This window comes from Tupaia chinensis, unplaced genomic scaffold (assembly GCF_000334495.1).
Source record: "Tupaia chinensis unplaced genomic scaffold, TupChi_1.0 Scaffold000023_1, whole genome shotgun sequence".
Lineage (NCBI taxonomy): Eukaryota > Metazoa > Chordata > Mammalia > Scandentia > Tupaiidae > Tupaia > Tupaia belangeri.
This window is the reverse complement of record NW_006159453.1, coordinates 3,672,160-3,692,251: the sequence shown is the minus strand read 5'-3', so window position 1 is coordinate 3,692,251 and position 20,092 is coordinate 3,672,160. Positions and strand designations below refer to the sequence as shown.

The window sequence follows — 20,092 nt, the reverse complement described above, 5'->3', positions numbered from 1 at the left end:
TAACTGCTGGTTCCCTCCTCTTTTAGATCTTGTAAGAATTTCCTCATCTCCTGGAACTCGTCAATTTCTTTCTCCTTTCTCTTTAGCAGTTCATTATGTCTCTTCTCTTCCATCTCTGTTAGCTTCGACATTATGAATGCTCTAAATTCCTTATCAGACATTTCCATGATTTTTACCGAACTGCTTGTGGATGAAGAAGAGTTACTCTTTTCCCTTGGAGGAGAGGTATTTTCTTGTTTTCCCATATTTCTTGTGATCCGGTGGTGATTTCTTGTCATCTGATGGATGGTGTATTTCTTTCCAATTCTTGAAGTTCAGCCTGAATGTTCAGGAGCAAGCAGGCAGAGGTGATCTAGAATCTCTTTGCTGTTCTGTCGTGATTGCTGGTGCAGCAGATTCAGTAGATATTGGGGAATATTTTAACCCTCTTAGTACTTGGATGTTTAGCTCCAGTGCTCTTAGATCTGTCGCTAGCTCATTTGCTGGAGGCTGAATTATCAGTAGAAAATCTTCATTCCCTGAAATATCTAGTTCGCTGGAGCCATGTCTTTTGGTCACTTTAAATCTGAAGTTCTTTTTTGGACATCCAAGCATGAGTAAAGCTCGGTGATGAGAGCTGGAGATTCTCAATCATTGTGGAAGTGAGGGCAGGAGTCAGAGGACTATTCCAGGAAGAGCACAGACGGGCAGATTCTAGGGGACAGATTGGCGGCCCCTTTTAGTGTGCTGAAGCTGTGTGGGGCTCCGTAGTGTGCATATCACTGCATCCAGGTGACAGGACTCAGAAAACAGTGGGGTTTAGGTAACATGGGATATCTTCAGAGCCTCTAAAGTACACTGACACAGTTTTTGTTTTCCTGTGCATGAATGTGTGCTGGTGTGCACGTGTGTGTACATAGACATGAGCGTGTGTACTTCAGTGATTTAGTCATTTACAGTTCTGCTCTAAGCTGTTTTTATAGTGGAAAGCAGAGGGCAGTAGAGTCCCACTTTTCAAAGAAGATCCAGGCTATAACTTCATATTTTTTCCTGTTTCTTTTCTGTTAATGACATCATATCCCCGCTTTAAAGTTGGAGTATGGCAACCTCTTTTAACAATAGGAGTTAAGAACTTATTTGTTGACAGTGGTTTGAGTCTATTTCAATGGAACCCTGGGGTTAGAGTTGTAATGAGGGGTTTCATTATAGCTCAAGGGCAAACTCCATTCTAGACTCTGGTTAGTATTTAAAGAAAAATAATCGAATCCATCATAACAGCTCTTTTAAGGTATATTAGCTATTATAGTTATAGTCCACAGCCCCTGTTGCTGCTGTTGGCTGGATTTCCTCAGGTTGACCTAGGATAAGGGTAGAAAACCAAACTACCTTCTTCGTAATAACTTACATTTCTTTATTTTTTGACTTAAGCCACTATCGCAGGACCTCTAGTTCTTTCCAGCCTCTCTGGTTTTACCCCTCAGTCTTTGCCTACCATCTAGACTGCCTGTGAGGCTATAGCTCATTAGGTTTCTTGTTTCTAGTGTTTGATTGCTGTCATCCACTGGGTGATATCACTTCCTGGCCCAGAGCTGTGATCCTATCATGGTCCTTCGTGCGCCAGAGTCATGCGGGAGTCCATGCAGAGATGAGGGGCTTGCTTCTCCTTTTCTCTTACACTTTGTTAGATGGACTGTATACCTCTTATGCATGAGGTGCTTCATATATATATATTTTGGATTGTTGTTAAGTATTAAAGCCTTTTTAGCTCAATGCCATATCAAATTTTATTTTATTTATATATTTTTTAAAAGAATTATTTTATTTAACTTTATTTTAATTTGATCAGAGAGGGGAAGAGAGAGAGAAAAAGAGACAAGGTCCAGGACTTGAACCACGGTTGGCCATGTGGGGAGTCCAGCACCCTTAACCACCATACCACCTGCTAGCCCCATATAGAATTTTAAATAAAATAAGTAAAATTTAAAAAGATAGTTTTTTTGTTGTACGTTGTTGTTGTTTTTAATCCAGAGAAAGACAGCCAGAGAAAAATAGAAAGCACACTCCCCAGTGGGGCATGGTCATGCCACAATCCCTTCTCCTCCATTTCTCCATTCAGTTGGGATTTGGGGCATTAAGATACATTTGCCCTGTTATGATTTTCTAGCCACTGGAGCCAGGATTCAAATTGTGGTTGATCATGTAGGATCTGGCTTCCTTAACTGCTAGACTATAGATAGTGTCAACCCCCAAAAGACAGGATTTTGCTTATTTGTTTTTTCTTCTTCTTTTTTTTTTTTTTAAAGCGAGAAATTACCCCCCAGGAGGGATGGCCACGCTGCAATCTCTTCTCCTCCAGTCTCCTCTTGGGATCTTGGGCACTCACGCACAAGCGCCCGGTGTGAGTTTAAGCCACCGGGTCCAGGACTCGAACTACAGTCGACTACATGGGAGTCCAGCAACATAGCCATTCCACCCACTGCTGGTCCCTGTTTTTTTTTTTTATTTTTTATTCTTGAACTTTTTCTTTCTAGGCATGAGATATTGTACTCATGAGAGTAAGAACTCAAGGCAAACAAACTCTTGTGGGTTCCAGGAAGAAGAGTTAATGCAGATAATTGGTTGCTCAGTGCAAACTGTTAGACTGAAATGAGGCCTGAGGAGGGCTGTGTGCTGAGGGGGGCTGTATGTAGTCTTGAACATTGCTCTGTACTCCCATCATACCACACTGCCTGCACTTCTTTGACCATGCCATTCTGCTTAAACTTCCAGGCCTTTGTTTATATTGTCCTCCTGCAGTGTCCTTCCTCTTTTCTGTTTCCCAAATGTCCCTTTCCTTCCCCCTTTCTTTTCCATGGCATTTATCACTGACAGGTTATATAACATTATTTTGTTGTGTGTTCTCCCAGCTTCCTCCTAGAATGCAAACTCCATGAGAGCAGGGATCTTTGTTTTGCTTACTTACATATATCAAGGACCTACCACATTGCTTAGAACATAGTAGGTACTCAGTCAGTATTTGTTAAGTGAACAAGTGGTCCTTAAAGGCTCAACTCAAAGATCATTGCCTGAGTGAAGTCTTTCCTGTCTGACTTTTTTCAGTCCTGAATAAAATTTGTTTATTCTTGTATTTATTTATTATTGCAGAAGTACACATACTCTTCAGAGAGTGAGAGAGAGATTGGATGGGCATGGTAATGCCACAATCCATTCTTTTCCATTTCTCCAGCCCATCTCGATTTTGGACACACATACCTGATGTATTTTTCAAGCTACTAGGGCTGAGATTCGAATTATAGGCAGCTGTGTGGGCTCTGGTGCTCCATACACAGCTTTTAACTGTTGCGGCAGAGTTGACTTTGTTTATTCTTTTATATTTCCATATACTTTGTATATATTTGCAGTGTAGAACTTACTCCATTGTTTGAGAGTTGCCTCATATTTTAGTAAAACTAGTAAGAAATAGGGACCAGCAGTTAGCATAATGGCTATGTTGCCAAACTCCCACGTAGTCAACCGCAGTTCGAGGCCCAGACCTGGTGGCTTAAATTTATGCCGGACGCACGTGCGTGCGTGCCCAAGATCCCCAGGAGGAGAAGGGAGGAGAAAGGTTTACGCTGTGGCCATCCTCCCCGGGGGTGATTTCTTGCTTTCTGTCTCTCTGTCTCTCTCTGTCTTTCTGGAGAGCACATGCTCCCTATAGTGAAAATCTCTCAAAAAAAAAATTTAAAAAAGGAAAAAAAGTAATACAACAATATTAAATTGAAAATTTTGACCAAGGCACTAAATTGCAATAAGTATAAAATTCCAACAAATAAGCTGTCAGTGGCTATGTCACTGGACTCCCACGTAGTCGACTGCGGTTTGAGTCCCAGACCCGGTGGCTTAAACTCACGCCGGGCGCGTGTGCGTGCATGCCCAAGATACCGAGAGGAGAATGGAGGAGAAGGGATTGCGGTGTGGCCATACCCCCTGTGGGGTGATTTCTCGCTTTCTGTCTCTCTGTCTGTCTGGCGAGCACACGTGCCCTATAGCAAAAACCTCTCAAAAAAAAAAAAAAAAAAACCAAGAAAAAAAAATAAGCTGCCATTCAAAGATGCAAATTTTATCAGCTATTTTACTCTTAAGAAAAAAAAAATCTTATCCATATTGCAGATTTTCAAGGATCAAGAGAGTGGAGCTGAGGAGAGGTTTGATGAAGATTTCTTTTGAGACAGGTGGGCTGTGAGTACCTCACTCCATCAGAAGGGGCAAGGAGAGGATGGTTCAATCTTCAAACCATGTCAAGAGAGAGGGTTCCAAAGGTACTCCGTGAAGATATGTATCTCTGGCAGTTGGGGAGACAGCTACTCTCTGAATCTTGCCTGGAGAGCCAGAAAGGCAAGGAGGGAGCCTAGCCAGCTTCTGTCATGGCAGGACAAGGAGACTCTCCCAGAGTTAGGTGGGGGAGAGTTCTCTGGGAGAAAATGTGAGCCTGTTGGGGAAATGACCTAGTCTGGAGTCATTTAAAATCTTTTCTAAAATTGTTGTCTAGGATAGGGTGGAGTGGAGACAAGAGACCTGCAAAGGAAGGAGGTGGCTAGACAGAGCAAGATGCATATCTTTGTCTAGCAGGTAACAATAGGTAAATACCCCTAATTTCTTAAATCAGTCTGTCAAAGACAAAATTTCAACAAATTTATACATCTGGGTGGCTTTTACTTGTAATTCACAAATCAGGTCAGTCTCCATTCAACATAATACCAGGAATTCCCATTGAGCAATAGCAGAATAGTGAAACGAAGTTACTCCAGGTTAGGTTTTTCTAAGGATAAAAGCATAGGAGGCTTCCTTCCTATGCTTACTCAGACTAGAATCTCTTGTTTCCAAAAATAAATAAAATAAAACAGCAACTGGCCTGTTTTGGGATCTATCTGCTTTCTGAAAGCTTCCATTTGATTATGTGGCATTTAGCATGAAGGACTCCATTTTGACTCACTCTGCTGTGTTGGGGCCGAGGGTAGAAGCTCAGTCTATAAAAATGGCCTCCCGTAATAGTCAACTAATGAACCAAAATAAGGATTTTCTGTCCTCCTCCCCCCCCACCCATTACTTCTCTTCTATCCCACTTGGTTTGCCTCTGGCAGGGTTCAGAAACCTGCTCTGCCAGCTGGGGGAGAGAAAAAGTGCTGAGGGCTGGAGAGGCAGTGTGGGAATGAGGAAAGGATGGGGCTGCTCTTTCCCATTATGTGTAGCCAGCCTTCAGCACAACGCTCTCAGGAGATGATTTAACATTAAATGCTATGTGGGGCAGGATTTTCTGATTTCTGAATTAAGACCATATTTTTCTGGCTTGAAGTGGTCTGAACACTTTTTTAACTTTTTACTTCAGAATAATCAGAAATGTTGTGGTGATGCCTGAAATTTTGTCCAGAACCAGGAGGAAGTTCTTTCCTACTGCCTAAATTTTAAAGTGACGGTGGGAGTCAAAAATAATCGTGTTCCATGATTACCTCCCATGAGTGTTTGTGGAGTCAGTGACAATAACAGTGTCAGCTAATGTTTATTGTGAGTCCATTGTTAATAGGCCCTACGTTATCAATATATTTACTCATGATTTTGTCTACCTATCCTATGTGGTCTTACCATCTCATTTTGCACGTAGGAAAACTGAAGTTGAAAAACATTAAATAACTCCTTGAGGTTTACATACCAGCTAGAAATGGAGTTAGTATTTAAACCTGGCGGGTGTTTAAATGATCGGAGTTAACAACAATGAACAGGATTTGATCTTGTGGCTCACCCTCTGACTCAGTAGGCCTGGATCATGAGCATACCCAGTGAACTCAGGGAGGTCTCTGTACATGAACCTGGGACCTTCCTGTGTGGGTACCAGCCTCTCAGGGTATTGAGTTTTACTGCTGTGACACTGTCTAGCCCCAGTGATTGTGTGTGTGTTTAAATTGCCAGTGGGTACATGTGCTCACCAGCAATAGAGACACAGAGAGAAAGCACCCCCAACAGGGCAGTGTCATGCTGCAAATTCATCTTCCTCTATTCCTTCTTCCTGTCAGGATTTTGGGCACATATGACCCTTTTCATGTGGGTATCATGGGAAGGTCCTAGGCTCACGTACAGGGACCTCCCTGAGTGCACTGGGTATGCTCATGATGCAGGGCTGCTGTGTCTGAGGGTAAGTCACACATGCACCTGTACACAGAGTGGTTTCCATCTGCCCTGACAGTTGGTCCTGTGGGCTCTGGCTCTCTGTGCACAGCACTTACGTGTTATATTGCAGGCCCAGCCCAAAAGTTTTAATGAATGAATGCTACATATATATTGTTGGTAACAATTTATAGTAACACAAAATTCACCAAAGTATAGTAACAAAAATCTTAGGCTTTGGAGTCAGTGGACATGGGTTTGAATCTTGGCTTTACTTCTTCATAGCTGTTCTGTCTTTGGGAAAATTACCTGACCTATTTGTGCTCCAGTTTCCTCACTGTGGAAATAGAATAATAGTAACGACATCACAGTGTTATGGGTGAGGACCAGAAAAGATACATATAAAGTACCTAACAGTTTCTAAAGCATTGAGCACACAGTAATAGAGCTTGCCATAGTTTGTGGTCCAAAACCATGAGGACATGTTCTTATTTGGGTTTCTGTGTGATTTCCTATTTCTCAGATAGTAGAAGCAAAGTTCGGTAATGGTATAGAGTGAGACCCAACCCTAAGCAAAAGTGTGAAGTACACTCGAAGCTCTTGACCAGCCCTCAGTAATCATGCCATCTGATGCCCTTGCTGGCTGGATGCTCCTGCTAGTTGACCACTCTCCATTGTTCCCACTTGTGTCTGCTTCCCTGGCAAGGTGTCGAGTAGGTCTTAGAATAGGTCTCTTAGACCTTGTTCCTACATCTACTTATTTGTCATTGTAATTACATAGTTTAATTAAATATTATTTTTTAAAGAATTATTTAAGTTCATTTATCATTATTGTTATTTTTAAAAATTTGGTACGGACACTCACCAGAGAGAAACAGAGAGAGAGAGAGGAAAAATGAGAATGCCAACTGTCAGGTCCTGAATCACGGTCAGCTATGTGGGAGTCCAGTGCCCCAACTACCATGCCACCTGCTAGCGCCTAATTAAATATTATTTAAATGAAGTATGAATCTAAGGGATTAGAGGAGTTTTTCAGTTAGCACATTGTCTTGCATATTCACTCTAATGAAAGCCCTCTGTTCTTTTGCTTTTCTTCCCTTAATTTAGGGGGAAAAATTGGCTACATTCATTCAGACTAAGGCATAAATGACTACTGCCCTGCTCAGGGTCAATTGCATTTTAATAGGGATTTAATACTTTAGCCAGAGGAAGAAGGCTCTAATTTTGGAAGTTGGACAGGGTGACTGTTTCATCCTATCCAAAAACATTTCAGAAATCCTCCTTGATCTCTATTCTGCATACTTGAAGTGTGATGCTTCTTCTGTTATAATTGTGTATTGTATCTGCATATACACTCATGCATCTTGTCAGAGTAAATGTATACTAGTTATTGAATTGGGATTTGTCTTATCTCACTGAGAATGTGCAGTATACGTTATATTTAAATGCAGAGCAGAATCTACAATACAACTTCTCCAGCCCACTGAATATGCTCCCAGCTTTCATATTTTTTTGTGACCAATTTCCAAGTTCAGAGATACAACATTTAGCCTGTCTATATTGTGAATTCTCTTGAGGTGAAATGTGTTTTTTATTGATCTTTGCACACTGCTTTGGTAAATGATTATGGAACAAAAGACTCAATTTCCATTTTATGTATATTCTAACTTCCTGTTAATGCAGAATTAAGAACACAATACAACTGGATCATACAATTAGAAGGAACTTTAGAGAAATTGTAGTCTAACCATCTCATTTTAAACAAGAAAAAATTAAGCCAAAAAGAGGGAAAGTGCTTTGCCAAAGGCTATATAGTGAGTTAATTCCAGAGTTGGATTTAGAACTTAGGTCTTCTGACTCAACCTGGAGCTCTTTTGCTGTTATAGTTATTATATTTTAAAATATATTAATAAATACATAACATTTATTGAGTTCTTATATTCTGAGTGTTATTTTATTAAAAAAAATTAAAAAATTTTTAGGGAGAGAGTTTTGCTATAGGGCATGTGCACTTGCTGGAGAGACAGAGAGACAAAAAGCGAGAGATCACCCCACAGCAGGGATGGCCACACTGCAATCCCTTCTCCTCCATTCACCTCTCAGGATCTCGGGAATACACACACACACACACACACACACACACACGCCCAGTGTAAGTCTCAAGTCACCGGATTTGGTACTTGAACTATGGTGGACCACGTGGGAGTCTAGTGATATAACCACTATGCCATCTGCTGGTCCCATCCAGGTGTTATTAATAACCATTTACATTTATGAACTCATTCCATTCTACTGTCATTACTCCCCTTCTACAAATGAAGGAACTAAAATATATAGAGTTTTAGGTTAATCAGTAGAATTAAAACTTGAAACTAGGAATTTTGGCATAGGTGCTTGGACAGATGGAGATTCTTTGGTTCTTAATTTTTTTCAACCTATGTCTTTATTTGGGAATTAACTCAATATTTTCTTTGAACACCAGAGACTAATATTCTTGGCAATTTCACTTATCATGAATTACCCTGAGTGAAAATTACCTTGGGCTGTTGTCAGTTACATGCCGGACCTCAGTATGTACCTGAGCATGCCAGTTAAGGTTATCAAAACGATCCTTGATTTTCTGTAGGTGCTCTACTTCTGTTTCAGAAATGGTTATTCTTTATGATTAGGGAAAAGCAGTGGTGGGATAACATACACGATGGCTCTCTCTGTTACATGGTAGCTGTGACAGAAGCATGGAGGATGTTGAATCTGACAGAAGGACTTAGCAATTGTGACAAATACCTGGGGCGAAAGGAAGGTGGGGAGTCCCTTCTTGGGAAAGCTATGGTGGCCTACAGAGGAAGAGGGCTGTGTGTTAAGGACAAGGAATAAGCTGAGGAAAAGTTTTTATTGTACCATTTTTCCCCCGCCTTATTGTCTTGAGCAGGTTATGACTTGAACTGTTATATATATATAAAACAAAAACAACCCAAACTGCTGTAGCACCAGCTCAGCAACTGGTAGGAGAAGGGAGTAATGCCAGAGTTGTACTTGAATCAGGCTGGGGAGAGGGGCAGATGAATGTCACGTCTTTACATTGTCATACACTTACTCATACAACAAGGCCTAGGTAGTAAAAAAGGCCAGGGATGGAGCTCCCTACGAGTTTATTTGGTACATGAAACATTAGTGGGAAGTGATCAGATCTAAATTTTAATGCCAGACGCTCTCCACCAGAAGGCAGTTTCCCTCCCCTTATGCACCGAAACAAAAGCCTGAGTTCTAACTCCTCTCTCTCAGCTATATAATACTAACCAGCATTCTCTTGAGGTTTGGTTCTGTAGAGGAACATAAATATTAGCAAAAAATGCTAGAGAAGTAAAACCATTGTGATAGAAAATAAACTGAACAAGCTATACCAGATAAAGTAGAATTAATGAAACCAACAGAATAAGTATTTTAAAAAGGTGTACTAAGTATTCTTAAACAGGAAGTATATTGGAGTTATGAAGTCATAACAAGAAGTTATGAGCATAGTGCAAATATTGAGTGTGAAATTATAATAGTTGAAAACAGGAATTCAGTAAGTTGATTGAATAGCAGAGTTAATATAGCCAAAGAATGTGATACTAAATTAGAAAATTAGGACAGGATCACTTTTGGGAGGCATTAAGAAGAATAAAGAGATAGAAAGTATAAAATAAATGTTAAGAGACATAGATGATTAACATGGAAATTCCTAGATTGGTGTATCAGTCAGGATCTTTGCAGGAAACAGACAACACACTAAGCTGGATTTTTTTGTTGTTGTTTGGGGAGATTTTTGCTATAGGGTACATGCATTTGCTGAAGAAACAGAGAGAAAGAAAGCTAGAAATTATATCCCAGGGGAGATGGCCATTGCCACCGTCCCTTCTCCATTTTCCTCTTGGGAGTTTGGGCATGCATGCATATGCACTGGCATGAATTTCAAGCTGCCAGGTCCAGGATTCAAACCATGTTTGGTCATGTGAGAGTCCAGTGCCTTAACAACTACACCACTTACTGGCCCCTAAGGTGGAATTTTAAAGAGACTTTAATGAAATCACTATTTAAAAATAGACTTTTAAACTGAAAAATGTTATCAGAATCAAAGTTCGATGTTGTGTACTAGTAAAAGAAACAGCAAACCAAGAAGATATAATAATGAAAAGAAACAATTGAAAAGCTATGGAGAAAAAAAGGATAACTTAACAATTATAGTTGGAGGGAGCAGCGGATGGTGTAATGGTTACATTGTTGGACTCCCATGTTGTTAACCACGGTTTGAGTCCCAGACCTGGTGGCTTAAACCTTAACTGGGCACGTGTGTGTGCATGCCCAAGATCCCAAGAGGAAAATGGAGAAGTGTGGCCATTCCCCCTGGGCGGTGATTTTTCGCTTTCTGTCTCGCTGTGTCTCTTCAGAGAGTACATGTGCACTATAGCAAAACTCTCTCTTAAAAAAAAAAAGTACAGTTGGAGAGCTTTCTTTTGAGAACTAATTGAGCAGACAGCAAAAGCAAATAAATATTTTCTATAAATAATATAATTATAATAGGCTTGAACTAATATATACACATACATATATAAATAATATAACTTTACTCTCAATTGAGAGCATAAATTATTTTCTAGCAAAGATGGAACATTAAAACAAACTTTACTATATACCAAACACAAGTCTCAATATAATTAACACTATTTAGTTTATGCTCTCTGACCATAATGCAATAAAATAAATTTTTTAAAAATTATTTTTATGACTAAGGGTGAGAGAGAGAGAGAATGCATCCTCCAATGAGGCCTGGTCATGCTGCAATCCTTTCTCCTTCAAATCTCTATCCTGTCAGAATCCTGAGCCCTTGTGTGTGTGCTGGGCATGTTGCTACTGAGGCTGGGATATGAACCCCAACTAGCCACGTGGGGATCACCTTCCTCTGCATGGATCAATTTTAACTATGAACATATTTTACAACTATGAAGAGAATCCTAAATAAAATATGATCTAATACAAATCTTACATTATACTATGAAATGATACATTGCAATCAGGTTTTATCTATGGAATGCAAAGACTGTTTAGTATCTGAAAATCTTTCAAATTCACCACATTAAGAGACTAATAGAGAAAACATCATGTAATAATTTTGATGCAGAAAGACAAATTTTGATGTAATTTAACATATATTGATCCTACAAAAAGTTCAGAAACCTGGCAGTAAAAGAATACAATTACAGGCCATATTTTAATAATCTTCAACAAACGTATTACCTAATGAAGATAAATTGCTTTTAAAACGCAGGGAAATACAAAGATGCCCCTTACTTCTATTTTAATAGCGATTCAACATTATGCTGGTGATTCTAGCCAATATAATAAGATAAAAATGAATGAGACATAGAAATTAGAAGGAAAGCTACATAATAGTTTTCATTTGTAGATGATATAATTATCATTTAGTAGCCATTTAGAGCTCATATGAGAGTTCAGAAATGTTATTTGATATAAGATCAATGTATAAACATCAGTAGTACCCTTCTCTACTAACAGTAACCAATTAGAATATGATGGAAAGGAAGATAGGATAGCTTTAAAATTTTCATTGAAAATGCATTATAAATACTATGGATGGATTTAATTTTTTTGTACAAAAACTCATACTTTAATTCTATTTTTCCCATGAAGTGTGTATGTGTGTGTGTGTGTGTGTGTGTGTATTTTTTTTTTTTTTTACAGGTTTCTGCTATAGGGCGCGCATGCTCGCCAGAAAGAGAGAGACAGAAAGACAGAAAGCGAGAAATCTCCCCCCAGGAGGTTGGCCATGCTGCAATCTCTTCTCCAGTCTCCTCTTGTGATCTTGGGCACGCACACACATTTGCCTGGTGTGAGTTTAAGCCACTGGGTCTGGGACTCAAACCACAGTCGACTACATGGGAGTCCAGTGACATAGCCATTATACCAACTTCTGGTCCCCCTTGAAGTATATTTTTGTTTAGAATTATTTTATTTATCTATTTATTCCCATTTGACCAGAGAGAGGGACAGAGTAGAGAGGGAAAATGAGAAAGCAAGCCGCCAGGTTTGAGACTAGAACTGTGTCGGCCACGTTGGAATCCAGTGCCCTTAACCACCACACCACCTGCAAGCCCCCTTGAAGTTCTCTTGTATTATTCACAATAATAATAAAAATTATAAAGTATCTAGGAATTGAAAAATAAAGAATACATAGGACCTTTAAAAGAAAAGTTTAAAGTTGTTTAAGTCTTTAAAAAATGATAAGAAAAGTATTGAGTGATGAAACATGTTTATGGCTGGGATTACTTTCTATAAAAATATCAAATCTTTTGTCTATATATTTAATGTATATACAATAAAACTTGTAATATATTTTTCAATGACTCAACAACCTTATTTTTTAATAAAATAAGGTTTAATAGAATAAATTATTATACAGTACATGTTCTAGTTTGTACACAACTTTTGGAAAGAGTAGGTCATAGGCAACTTCAGCTTCAACTTCCTCTTCTTTCAGTCACTTCTCAACTCATTGCAATCTGGTTTCTTCCCCCACCACTCTACCGAAGTTGCTTTGAGAAAGGTCAGCAGTGATGTGATTGTCAAACACGTTAGCATCTTTTCAGCCCTCATATTACTTTTCTTACAGCAGAATTTGACATTGTTAATAATTTTCTTTCTCTTAAAGGTCCTTTTGGTGTCTAAGACACAGTTCTGTTATTCTTTCTGTGTGTCTCTGCCTGATCATTATTTTTCTTCTAGTTCCATCTCTTGTGCTGAAAATTTCCAAGAGAACGGCTATCTTTTCTCATTCTTTGTGATCTTTCTGAAAGATCTCATACAGTCCTAATGCTCCAGTTACTGCTTATGTATCTCTCCAACGTTGATTTCTCAACTTTCTTGAGCTTTGGATCTGACATTGGATCTATTGCAACTCCTTAGGCTTAAAATTGCGCCTTCACATCTTGTAGTTTCTTTCCTTTAATCAAACTTAAAAAACATCTACATGGAACAAATATCCATGAAGAGTTATCACTTTTTTATATAAAAGCATAAAAAGGGAACATGAACAAAGCTATTTTGTAATAAACTATGTGGTTCTTGCATAAGAACGAATAGAAAAAGGAAAAAAAAACCGTGCAGATAGATACATGGATATCTAGGGGCATCATAAATTGAATGGGAAATGACAGATTATTTATTATAATATATTTTGAGCATTATAACATGGAATCACTCTTACCAACTATATCTCCAATACAGTTGAATCTCTATTGTCTATCATATACAAAGTGGAACCTAAGATGGATTAATGAGCTAAATGTGACTTTATTATAATTATTTGTAACACATCATTATAATATTTATAGTACCTATGAATTTCATTAATGGAAATTATAGGTAATTTCATGTCACATTAGTTGTACATATCTCGTTACTATTTTGAAATTATGGTAATTATTAGGTACATTGACTTATCTTCTCATTTAGACCTTTAATGAGGTAGTACACATGTTACTATTCACTAGTGAAAAAATATATTGGTTAAAGTATTTCAATAAATTAGTTAATTTATAATTTCAAATATTTTATTTTATGTAAGAAAGACAGTATTTTGAGTAGCCCATAATTTTCATTAGATTGTCAAAGGGATCTATGACACAAAGATAAATGACAGAGATTTAGAAATTGCTAGAGAAAGGCCAAATGAGATTAGGACTGCAAAAGAGGTTGTAGATTTGGCTGCCGTTACATGATCTTAGTGCCTATTTTAGGCTTGGAGGTGGAGGCAGAAGCTGGATTAGAGTGAACTGAGAAATGAATCTAACTGAGGACATGAAAATTGGGACGCTGACTTTCTTTGGCAGTAAGGGAAAGTAGGAAAAGGTAAATGAAGTAACAGAATCAAGAAGAAAACCTGAGTGTGTAATAGAGGCTGGGGTAAAAGATCTGGTGGAAAGGGCAGGGATGAGAGGAGAAGAGAGAGGATGACTGCGGCCATGTGTGAGACAATGTAGGATAGAAGGAAATGCAGAACATGGAAGAATTAATCTCAGACATGGGTTAATGGGAAGGACAGGTTCCAATGTAGACAAATTAGGGGAGAGAGAAGAGGAGGATCAAGGACTTTCAATTTCTGCTGCTTCTTCACCACCATCTTCCAAGAGTGTTGGGGACAGTGATCACTTACTTACAGGCTTTGTGGTATAAAGGTATGTTCAGAGCTGCTATGGAGGGTGGTAAGGTCGTGCTGAGAGCTTAGCAAAGGATTGCAGAGAATGTCAGTAAAATAGATCTAGCGGTTAGCAGTCATTTGGTTGTAATGGAGCCAACACGCTCAAAGTGAGAAAAAAGATGAACGCCCTAGAGCTACTGTGAGTTGAACTCAGGAGGATGGTTAAAAAGAAATCTGACCTGAAATCTTCTCTTTCTCTCTTTTTAAAAAAGATTTGTATGTCATTTCCTGTGAAGTTGAAAGTAATTTGCTTTAATCCTTGGTAACATTCTTTTTTTTTTTTTTTTTTTTCTGTTATGTTTAAAGCTTTTATTTTAAAAAAAAGAACTTCAGAAATGTTATGTCTGATGTAGTGCTTATTTCTGTTCTGTATTTGTTCTTATGGTTCTCAGCCATATAGAATGTTCGAAAGACCCTAGGAAAAGTGAGGGCAACCTGACATGCATTATTTATTTTTTTTCCACAAGGAAATAGTACTACATTAACATGGTAAAAACTTCAAATTTCACACCTTATTTAGCTGCCAAAAATATTTTTTCTATTTGGAAATGCTCTTATTTGTTTTGGATTAAAAGTAGTAAAACATGGCCAACAGGTCGTGTGATGGTTAAGGTTCTGGATCCCACAGGACCAACTCTGAGGTTCAGGTTCTGGATATGGAAGCCTGAAAAACATGCTGGGCATGGTGCGTGCATGCCCAAAATCCTAAGGGGAGAATGGAGGAGAAGGGATTGTGGTGTGGTCATCTCTCCTGGGGGAGCAGTGGGGTGACTCCTCACTTTCCCTCCCACTATCTCTTTCTGTTGAGCACCTGTGCACTCTGGCAAAAACCTTAAAAAAAAAAAAAGAATATAGCGGAAATAAATAATGTTTAGGAAGCTAAATATCTTTCTGCAATCTAAGACATTATTTTTTCCTAATGTACTGACAAAATAATATTTTTTTAGGAAAAATAAATGATTTGACATGATTTATTAGTAAAATGATATTCTATACTTTCAAAGTTAAAAATAATTTTTCTTAAAAAAATTTTTCTTAGTGGAGAAGATGGAGGTAAGAGAGAGAAAAAGGGAAGGATTAATTGTTGAAAATCAGTGAGATATTGCATCATTAGTTGATTAAACTGATCAAACCAGAGATTTAGATTGATTAATCGTTCTGTGATTTTTAAAAATGCTTTAAAAATTCTTTTGCAATGATGTAAAACACCTTTTATTTTATTTTTTAAAAACTTCTTTTTGTCTTCCATAGCACGGGGTGGAATAGAGAGAGAGGGAGTCAGAGAGAGAGAGAGAGAGAGAGAGAAAGAGAGAAAGTAAGTGACCTTCAATAGGGGCTTTATGCTGTGGTCCACCTCTAGGTTTGGCCAACCCTGAACCATAGGCATAGGCACCTGCTGAGTATGTTTAGGGATGTCTCCAGACACAAACCCAGAACCATTCCATGTAGGTTCAACACAGAGCATTGCATTACTGCTACACTGCCAGCTGGCCTTAAAACACCTTTTAAAGGGCTTACGAATTATATCTTATTTGTATCTTGTGCATCTTCTGTAATGCTTAAAATGTAGAAATAATACTTAATTGGTGATTAGCAGAATAGTCTACTATTAAATATTTCTTTTTATATTTGAAGGTGTCAACATTCTCTTGGTCAAATTAGGAACTGCTGAGTGATTCTAAACAGCTTACATTTCTATACCATCCACATTAAATACATCAAGAAGTCCTATTTTGCCAAAATATTACTGTCTTATTACTTTAGGTCATAATAAACTGTTTACAGCACTAGTCTTCTAATTGATATGGTCTCAACCTCCATCAATATCAGTGTTCATTATACAGATATTGGGTTAGTGATACAAATATTGAGTTGCTGGAAAAGTCATGACACATTTTGCAGAGAAAAAAATATGTCATGACTTTTCCGACAACAAAATTTGTATATATATATTTTTTTTTTTGAGAGGTTTTTGCTATAGGGCACATGCGCTCACCAGACAGAGACAGGCAGAGAGGCAGAAAGCGAGAAATCATCCCCCAGGGGAGATGGCCATGTCGCATTCCCTTCTCCTCTGTTCTCCTCTTGGGATCTTGGGCATGCACGCACACGTGCCTGGCGTGAGGTTTAAGCCACGGGGTCCGGGACGCGAACCGCAGTCGACTACGTGGGAGTCCAGTGACATAGCCATTACGCTAATTGCTGGTCCCTCGACAACACAATAATTATTAATGTCTTCTATACCAGGCACTGTATTGGGTTCTGGGTATATAATAATGAACAAAGCAGACAAGAACCCTGTCTTGATGAATTTATAATATAGTGGAGAGGTGGGTATGAATCTATGTATGATTGTGAATTATGATCAGTGCCGTGAATAAAAAGAACAGAGAGGTATTAGAGAGAATTACAGGGATGGAGGAATTATTCCATAACCAAATTAATATTTCTAAAGATCAAATCTGAGTATGATTAAATATTTAATTTTTCTTGTTTGAAGAATTAAATCTAGAATCTTCAAAATGACTTACAAGGAACCATATATTTATACCCTAATGTCGAGCACAGTGCCAAATTCACAGAGGCTCAAAAGAATGTTAGATGACTGAATAATAAAACTTAAAAATGTTTTTAAGACCACTCGGCATTTACTTGCCCTAATACAATTTGCTAGTTTTAGAAAAGATTGCCAAGTACTTCATTAAAAGTAAAATAAAATGCTTCCTTCAATTTTTGAGGCCATATCACATTTAGAACTATGTATCTTTTTTATCATGGAAAACACTGCTAGAATTTTCACAGAAATATCAGAAACATCCTCTTACTATAAAGTGTAAACCATTGCTTTTTTTGTATGTGGCAGGAGAAGTCTGCAGTAAGGGCAGTGGAAAAACAGATTGACATCTGGTCATTATTTCTTATCAAGGGTGTTTTACTTGTAATGCTATTTGACAGCTATATTCTAGGTCTGACAGCATTGAACCAGCTTAATTCCCACTGAACTGCTCTAAATAGGCAGTATTGCAATCAGTTTAACAACCCCTGGAGGCAATAAAATCTCTCCTTTGAACGAATACTCAAGGGGAAGAAATCTAAGATTTATAAAGGGCAGCAAGTATTCAAGAAAGGGGCAAAGTTTATATGTGAGCCTATAATTGATGTTTCCTTTGTTGAAAAAGAAAGCTTGAGGATGCTTTAAGAATTAATCTTTAACAAGTTCTAATCTGCACTAACAAGTGTGTTCAAGATGAATGAAAGAATATATGATTCTGAGAGTTGAGTTGATTCCAGCCAACAAAGAAAATTTGGAGGAGGTCATAAAAGTATGAGAGAGAAACTTTAAAATTAAACTGGAAGACTTTAGCTGTGTTTCTTTAATGTTTACACCAGAGGGTCACTATGGCTGCCGACAGTGTTGATTAGGTTTCATCATTGGCTCATGGTTTCTGCTTACCTACTATGTGTGCACCTGTATAAAGAACATTTCAGTCAAATATACTATTATCCTCATTCTAAATGAGCTTGGCACTTCTATTTCCATTGGTAGTAATTTAGCTAAACACAGTTTAAGCAGGGTTTATGTTAAGAGAGTCCTAGATTCAAGTCTCTACTCCTACTACTAACCATGTATACTTGGGGATTTTATTCTATCATTCACAATATTCTCATCTGCAGAATGGGGATTGTAGGCTCAGCCTAGGTAGCATAGTCCATAGCACACTGGAAACCACATGGGTGACTGTGGGTTTGAGTCCCTGGATTGCCTGAAAAAAATGCTGGGAAGAGCACAGATGCCCAAGATCCTGAGGAGCTGGAGGGCTGGGGAAGGGGTCTTGGCGTGATGAGACCCTGTTGAGGACACTCTCTCTCTTTCTCTGCTTTTAGTGCATGAACTCTCTATCATAAAAATAAAAAAGAAAAATGGGGATGATTGTTCTTACTGAGGAAGTAGAAAAGTATGTAGCTTAAGAAGAGTGCTTAATTTAACGTGGCCAAAGAGTCTCTTTATTCAAGTCTTACTATGTGCTAAGCAGCCATGCTAAGAACTTCAAGCTGCTTGATCCTCACAGTAACCATGTAATGTAGGTACAATACCATAGCAGAGAGGAGCTCTGGAGGTGGGAGATAATAGAATTAGGTCAGGATACATAGTCAACTTGTTATTCCCTCTGTCTTGAACTTCCCTATCTTGTTAGGGAAGTAAGTTTGTCCCTGTCAGTGGCTGCAAGGAGCTTGGTCCTGAAACTTTGAAATTTCTAAGCATAGCAGGGTGTTCTTATCTCTAGAGTGGTAGTGGGAGCAGACTACCATCAAAACTCGAATGACACCAATTACCTCTCCATTTTACATATAACTGTACACATGCACACACACACACACACACACACACATCTAAGTATATACATGCTTGTTTTTGTGTTTGTGTGTATAATTTTACTACTGATTCTTTACTTCATCATTCATGTCTGTGTCATTGCCTGCAACTTCTGTAGGACCTGCAGAACTAGCTAAGGTGATAAACTTACTGTGCTTTCTTTATATAGACTGTTCCTTCTGTGTAGGACTCTTACCCTTAACCATCTATTTAATTTCTTAAATTTTATCCATTTTTGGGGTTTCAGCTTAAATATTATATACTCCAATAAGCCTTTCTCAACTCCCCAAGACTTGAGGAGCCCCTTTTATATGTGCTCTTACAATACCCTAACACATGCTCTAACCTTCTGCACTGTCATTGTGTAGGAATTTTCACAGTTTACCCGTATCTGTTTCTTTCTTTCTTTTTTTTTTGAGAGGTTTTTGCTATAGGGCATGTGCGCTCGCCAAACAGAGACAGACAGAGAGACAGCGAGAAATCACCCCCCGGGGGGATGGCCATGCCGCAATCCCTTCTCCTCCATTCTCCTCTTGGGATCTTGGGCACGCATGCACACGCGCCTGGTGTGAGTTTAAGCCACCTGGTCTGGGACTCGAACCACCGTCGACTACATGGGAGTCCAGCGACATAGCCATTACGCTAACTGCTGGTCCCACCAGTATCTGTTTCTATACTTGTGCACTTATGAGAGGATTGCAGCCTCTTACCTTTTTGAATTTAGGGATGGCCATATTGTTTTACTTGGCTGATGATTTGTGAACAGAATTAACCCGCATTATTTCTGGGCTCAAGTCCTCTTCTTCCCCTGCCTTGACAATACTGAATGTGCTCGTCGATACGGAGGTGCAATGGTGAATCAGCATACACAGGGCAGCTGCCATGGAGAGTTACCAAAACATACAACAGACTTTGTATGTGGAAGATTCATGTCTTTGCGGCCATTTAGCTACCAGGACTTCTGGGGTTGTTGGTTACTGCAACATACCTCGACTGATACAGCCATGGTTGGGTCATTGTCTTGCTTCCTCACCTGTCTATAGGTCTGACTGAAGGACACAATTGTCTTGTTCTTCATCGTGTCCCTAGAGCCTTGTTATAAGACTGCCTGACATATGGAAGGCAGCTAATAAATCATTCATAGGATAAAATAATGATTCTATATCAAGGAAGGATCTATCAGAAGATTTAATTTCCATAATAGTCATACCCTTGGCATGGTTCTGATGTGAGAAAAATGATAAATATTATTTAGGAGTAAAACTAATAATTATGATTACATATCTAAAGCTTTAGAAAATAATTTCTTTAGAAAAAAGAAAATGTTTTATCATTGGAAGAGA

At 38.6% G+C, this 20,092-nt stretch overlaps 1 pseudogene; it reads right to left on the bottom strand.

Annotated features, from left to right (window-relative positions):
* Positions 1–19,827, bottom strand: part of LOC102477611 (pre-mRNA-splicing factor CWC22 homolog) — a 33,640-nt pseudogene extending 13,813 nt beyond the window's left edge.
* Between the last annotated feature and the right edge of the window lie 265 nt (positions 19,828–20,092).